Source organism: Crocodylus porosus, unplaced genomic scaffold, assembly GCF_001723895.1.
Source record: "Crocodylus porosus isolate Cpor-Errol unplaced genomic scaffold, CroPor_comp1, whole genome shotgun sequence".
Taxonomy (NCBI): domain Eukaryota; kingdom Metazoa; phylum Chordata; order Crocodylia; family Crocodylidae; genus Crocodylus; species Crocodylus porosus.
Genome location: NW_017728947.1, coordinates 17,698,091 through 17,705,003, shown reverse-complemented (window position 1 = coordinate 17,705,003; position 6,913 = coordinate 17,698,091). Strand labels below are relative to the sequence as shown.

The 6,913-nt window shown below is 44.0% G+C and overlaps 1 long non-coding RNA gene across 1 annotated transcript; it reads right to left on the bottom strand.

The window, feature by feature from the left end:
• Positions 1 to 2,352: 2,352 nt before the first annotated feature.
• LOC109321128 lies at positions 2,353 to 3,786 on the bottom strand. The gene is made up of 2 exons (XR_002103977.1): positions 3,508 to 3,786; positions 2,353 to 2,711 (listed from the first exon to the last, which is right to left on the bottom strand). It is a non-coding gene; the product is annotated as an uncharacterized LOC109321128 (long non-coding RNA).
• Positions 3,787 to 6,913: the final 3,127 nt, after the last annotated feature.

The following is a 6,913-nucleotide window of genomic DNA, read 5'->3' as shown; positions in this document are numbered from 1 at the left end:
TTTCTATCACGCCATTTTATATTAGACATAAAATTAATACGTCAGGAAGAGGACCAAATTAGAAAAAAAAGCCATATTTGCGCATGTATATATGCGTCAGTAGATGCATCTCAAAAACATGCATTCAAAAGGCAATTTCTGAGGGACACAAATTGTAAGGTAACCTTCCCCCACACACCCACACACTCAAAATTCAATGCAGAAATGGAATAGTTTGTAAATAATCCCAGAAACTTTAATACAATATCATTTATTTCTATGAACTGAATAGCCATCCTGACTTTCAAGGTCATAAACTAACAATTATACTCCAAAAATAAAGTTATTTTAATGTTGTTGTTTTTTTATTAATTAAGAGTTGTCATTCCTATACTTATTTTTCTCTGTAGCATTAAAAAGCTATGCTATTATTCTAGTCTACTGGATTTTGAGAGATTCCCTGTAATTTTACCTATCCTAATTAGTTGAAAAAAAATCCAAAGTTTTTTTCCCCCCACCTCTCCAAATACAATTCAGCTGAATATAACTTTTTCAGTCAAGCAAAAACTTCTGGTAAAAAACTGAAAAAACTACTAGTTTCAAATTATGCCAAGCACGTAACACGTACGCACGTGCAAACATACACAAACACATCACAATACAGTCTCAGTTGAAAATTCACTGAGGTCCAATTCACAGTGATGTTTAAATTATCCCTTTCCACTGTTAATTAAACTTCCTTAAACTGATGCTGTCCTCAGAAGGATCACATGAAATCAGAATTTCTCTCTGCTTGCTTCTTGTGTACATTCTATGTGAGCTACATTCTGGGTTCAGATCGACAAAGAATTCATAAAGTCAGGTCATATGTTGAATATTAAGGTCTGTTTCAGTTTGTTTTTCCTGATGTTAAAAAAAATCATCATCATCTAAATAAACTATTTAAAATCTTGTTTCCAATATGTCTATTATGCATTTCACAATACAGTACTTGCCACTGGTACTCCTACACTAATGTGAAGAAAAACTGAGGCACACCATTTATATCCCAAACCTCTCTCCTTAATCAGCTGATATAAAACACATAATTGTCCCTATTAGAAAACACATTATGACCAAATTTTAAGTCATTACAGAGAAAAATAGGCATTACATGAACAAAAATGAAAAATACTTAATAAAAACTGTGCACGTTTAAACATGATTCTTTAAAAAAGCAACGTTCTTGAAACAGTCCTAAATTATAAAATGTCATGTCATACTCCCACATAAAAACCCTTCAATTTCACTTCTTTATGAATACTCACTATATTACTAAATCTAGGATTTCAAATTGAAATTAAATACATACAGACCTCAAAAATAATTTAACACTGAGCTTTTTATCATATTTAATAGTACTACACCATTCCCAGTAGAATCTAATGCCCCTGTAATGGTATTTGCTATTTACAGAGATGGCACTACGCTATATGCTCTGGGGAAACATTCCAAATCTAGGAATCTATGAACAATCCTGCATTATTTGAGGTTAAATCCTGATCCAATAATAATCCTGATCCTAGCGATACATTTGTGCTCATACTGAAGATCATATAATGTTGTCTGCTGTTTAGCTGAATATCCATAAGATGCATTTTCAGTTATATACACAATGACATATCAAGACTGACTTTGTAAAAATAAGCAGTACTTTTTTTTTTATAACATGAGAATATTGAGCAAACAAATATGCAGCTGTAGTTTTTAAATAATCCCATCTCACCAATCTCTATAAAACAACTAAAAAGGAACAGTATGTTTCCAAACTTTACCAATGTATGGTGTAGGTGGGCTATGCACTCCTGAAAGAGCAATACAGCTGCATTGCCACTCTCTACCATGTCAGCTTGGATTTCACATGTATATTTTAAATCAGAAAACGTCAGGGAGATCTGACAGGTTTCTCGGCCCTCCTTTTCCCAGATGGTGCTCAGTTATGAACAGTTAAAAAAAAAAAAAAAAATATTGGGAGCCACCTACATTCAGAAAACGTGGAGCATAACTGCTCCCTAACTTTGCAGCAGTTATTGAGGTCACTTTTCATTTCTTCCTATCAAAGGCAGGCACTTGTTTCTAATAAGTTAACAACTCTCCTGAGAAGCCCGGGTGGCTGCAATTTCATTGTTTCATAAATATTTTTATACAGTAACGCCATTCAACGTGAAACAGATTGCAAGAGAGCAGGCGAAAAAAGAATCAGGAATGGGATTTAACAGAAGTAGAAGCCTGAACTTTTTTTTCTTTTTTTTTGGTTGATGGATGTGCACACAAGTGATTTCTTTCCGTCTCATCGGAAGGGTTTTTTTATTTTTATTTATTTTTTTAAATTTCTTCTTGTTATGGAATATTTATTTGTTGTTGCTGGGTTTGCCTTTTCTTCCCTGAAGCTTCACTGGAAGTTTTGCCCTCCCCCCTCCCCTTTGAAAAGTGGACTTCCTTTCAAAAAGGTTACTCCCCTGAACAAAGGCTGCGACTTGGCCCTTTGGAAAAGCGCTGGGGCCAGCTGTATAACAGATCTCTTGAAAACGGTCAGGATAAATAAATAACCCTCGGGTTCCTACCGAAAGGAAGTTTTCCAGGGACAAGCTCCTCGGTTTTGTTGCCACTGCGACTTTGTCTTTTTTGGATACAATGTTTCTGCTGACTCCCGAAAATTTTCCACTTGAATGTGCAATTAACCAGCAGCAGCTCTGGAGAAGGAGAAGAAGCAGCAAAAAAGAACATTCCTTCTTTCATCTTTTTTTTTTTTTTTTTTTTAAAAGAGGAAAAGATTTATAAATTTTTTTAAAAAGGAGAAGAGAGGAGAGGGGTGAGGAAGGGAGGGAGGGGGGCAAACAAAACTCCAAGCACCAAACCCAATGGCTCTCTGGATCACATGGAGCCACTTCTTTGCACAGCCCGGCGTTGGGGGAGGCTGGGGGAGTTGGGTTTTTGCGGGGGTTGTTTTGGTTTGGGGTCTTTTGGACGGGGGGTGGGGAGGAAGATTTGGATTTGATTTTGCAAGCCCAACTTCTGGCTTCTCCGGGGAAAAAAAATGTGAAAAATGCCAAAGATTTGTGCGTGCCTGAGAGTGTGTGAGTGTGTGTGTGAGGGAGGGAAGGAGGGAGGGAGGGAGCGCGCCCGCCAGCCTGCACAGCAGAGTGAGTCAGGCAACTAAGTGAAAGCAGCAGCGAGGAGCAGGGAGAGGGAGAGGGAGAGGGAGAGAGAGCAGCCGCCTGTTGCAGCTCTGGCTAAACCCCCAAAGCAGCAAAAACTCCATTGGAAACAACTTCTCCCCCCGCCCCAGGTCCCCTTCCGGGATTGGAGGTGCGCGGGGGGAGGGGGTAGCAACCTAGAGAGCTCTCCAAGCGCATAAAAGAGAGGAGCCCCCCACCCCCTCCCCTCCCCAGCCACACAAAGCAGAGGGAGAGGGAGATGTGCAAGGAAGCAGCTCCCTCCCGGCAGCGGCCACACACACACACACACACACACCCGCACAAAACTTACCTCCACGCCACTCTCCCCACCTTTGCCAACCACCACCACCAGCGCTTTGCAATGCAATTGCAAACTTCTTCCAGCTTCCCCCCGGGCTGGTGGGGGGCTATTTATAGCCCCGTGTTTATTTTTAACCCTGCACTTTTTTTCTCTAGGTCGGGCCGGGCCGTATAGATGGTTGGGCGCAGGATTATGGAAGCCCTTCAAGTGATTAGTTACTGCCCGCGCCGGCGGCGGGGCGGGCCGGGCGCTGCACGGGGCTGGTGCGGCGCGAGCGATGCTAAGAATGTGCGGAATGAGACGAGGAATGAAATGAACGCGAGGAGCGGACTCGCTCCGGGAGGCGGAGCCTGCGCCCGCATCATGCAGGGGATGCGGGGGGGAGGAGCCTGCCAGCAGCTGGTGACCTCATAGGAAAGTCCGGGGGGGGAGGAGGAGGAAGGAGCGGGGGGCGCGGCGCACTCCAGGGGCGGCCACCTGAGCCGCGAGGCGTCCTGCCTGGCGCTCTGGGGGCTCAGCCTGCGGCAGGGCTGTGGAGGGGGAAGAGGCAGTGAGAGGGGCTTGAGAGGCAGGGGGGAAGGGGCTGAAGGGGGAAGAGTCTTTTTTTCCCTTTTTTTTTAAATTTGTGTCTGAGGCCAAATCAGCCAAAGCTCTTTCCAAATCCAGGAGTCTGGAACCATAATGGCAAACATCCTCCACCCACACCTGGGGCTTCAGATGTTTCCAAATCCTTTGGCAGGCATCTGACTTGCAGGCCCAAGCCTGGGGGCTTGGGGTTTGGGTGCCCCTGAGTTTTGCTTGCCTTCAGCTGTAAGGTTCTCAGAGCAAGCAAGGGAGGAGACTCCCATTTCCATAAACTGGGCTTAAAGCTGCTGCACGTTGGTCTGGTGGGTACTGAGCCAGGTCAGAAGAGCAGTTCTCCTGTGACACAGATACATGGTTGGAGGGGGAGGAGTCCGGGGAAGGGCCTGAGAGTGGGGGAAGGGCCTGAACTCACCTGAAGGCATGACTTTCCCTCCCAAAGGAAGCCAAGTTGAGGGACAGCTCAAAACCAGCCCCCCTCTCCCATGTGCAGGAAGGCTCCCTGCCAAGCAGCACCCCAAAACGTGTTCAAAGGTCACTCACAAAACTCAGCCAAGCGTTTGGGTGTGAGGAGGCAGAGAGGGATGCCGTGCAGGATGCGAAGCTAAAACCCCCCAAAAATGTGGTTAAAAAATCACCTGCAAAACTCAGCCAAGTGTTTGTGCTGGAGGGGGTAGAGGAATGCTGTGCAGGGTGCAAAGCTAAAGCCCCAAAAGAACATGTTAAAAAGTCACCCACAAAACTCAGCCAAGTGTTTGGGTTTCAGGGGCAGAGAGGGACACCACAGTTTTGACCCCTCCACCCCTCAGAGATTTTACTTCCGCCCCACCCCCTCAAATGCTGAAAATGGCCCCTGCTCTCAGATTTCACGGCCAAAGTTTTTGCCCAACCGGAGTAGTGAGGCTCAAGGCTGTGTGAGTGTCTTTATCCTGCTATCGGTGTGAGCCATCCCTCAGAAATGCACTCCCCAGAGCGTTATTACAAGACACATCTTCTTTAGTTAACGATTTGAGCTCCTTGTGGAAACAGCCCCAGCACTGGCACAGCTGTTGTACTTGTGAAAACTTGCATTTGCATAAGCAAAATGGATAACTGGACGCATCGGTGCCTGTTTGTGAAAGAAATTGCCTGCTTTGCATGGGCACGCACACGTTTTGATCCACCTTGGAAACTTTGCCCAGCGGGGGCTGCCACTTTTTGAGATTTGTCAGCTGGTGGAAGGAAAATTGCATTAGGACACCAGAAATGGTGCCCTGCGGTGTCATTAAGCAGCAGTAATGTGTTCACATCCCCATGTAACTTCATGGTGTGCTCGGTCTCTTGGTCAGTGGAGTTCAAATCTAAATTCCATCTGGGATATTTTAACATCCTGCGTGTTACTGGCCCATGAAATCCACAATGGATGCCAAGTATTTCTCTACACATGCAGATAACATGCCTTCCTTTCTTAAAAGCAGCATGCACTTTGCTAGCCAAAAATATTCTTAAGAGAACCATGGCAGTGACAGGCACCATTTTAGCCACTGTTAGTTCATGACTGACTCAGGGATCACTACAGCTAAAAGCTTGAGCTGAAAAGCCTGGCTGTCAAGCTGAGGGCTGGAATGTCCTCTGAGGATTGCACATAAAGGAGGGGTGGGGAAGGGGAATGTTTAACACCCACTTGCAGCCTTTGGGTTATGCTGGCAATACCAGCTATAACCTGTGAGACCTTATTAAAATCAGTTCTGTAACCAATAGCAAAGTACCATGCAAAACTGGTTGGGAATATGAGAACTTTTCTTCCAATCTGTGCAAAAAAAAAAAGCAGGCATTAGCACATCTGGGGGTTAGGGGAGGGGAATGTTTCCTTTTTTCAGCCAACCACACACGTGTTGGATTATTTTCCTCAAAACAGGAAAAAAAGAAAAGTAAACGTGTGTGTGTATGTGTGTGTGCGCGCGCATAAAAATGAAAACTGGGATTTTTCTCCTATGTATCCACCAACTCTAATATCAAATCCCTAGTACATTAGGGTGCCTATAGACATGCTCTAATTAGAATGCTCCAGCATGCTTCACTGTCACGTGTATTAAGCATCCCATATTTCAAAATGGCCATGAGAGCACTTTAACTAAAACTCATTGAATGAGCTTTAGTTAAAGCACCCCCCTCCCCCAGCCATTTTAAAATGTGGGATGCTTAATACATGTGATGGTGAGGCATTTTAATTAGAGTGGTTCTCTGACAACCGCTTTAATTAAAATGCTCCCCCACCCACTCCCAAGCATGGCGATAGGCACCCTGTCAGTGCCTTCTGTAAATGGCATGATCTAAGGACAAATGTGGCTCTGCTAAGACTAGGCTCAGATCATGTCCAAAGCTTACTAGCTGTTTTCCAAAGCCTGAGCAGCCAAGAGTTGAATGCTGAGAGACATAGGAAAATGTGTTGCCTTTCATCCATGAATCCAACTCCTAATATTATCTGGCAGTAGAAATTACCTCAAGCCAGAGATAAAATGATTACATCTTCTTTGCTTAATGTTTCTAAGGATACTTCATAGAAACATGGCACCAAGTTTAAAAAAAAAAGCAGTGTTTTTTCTCATACCACAGCGCTTGCAGAGAAAACATCTAAAATCCTGATTATAATGGTTCTGCATGAACTGGGCCTAGAAGCATTTCAGTACACATGAAAGTGAGATATTGAGGGACTGGATCAGGAAAAAACAGAACTTAATAATCCATTCAATCTCTAGAAACTTTCATGAGTGAACCTAGGCTCTACTTATGAACAAAAAAATAACTTCTACACGTACTGTTGTGGAGAAACCTTCTAAGTTTTAGCCAAAAA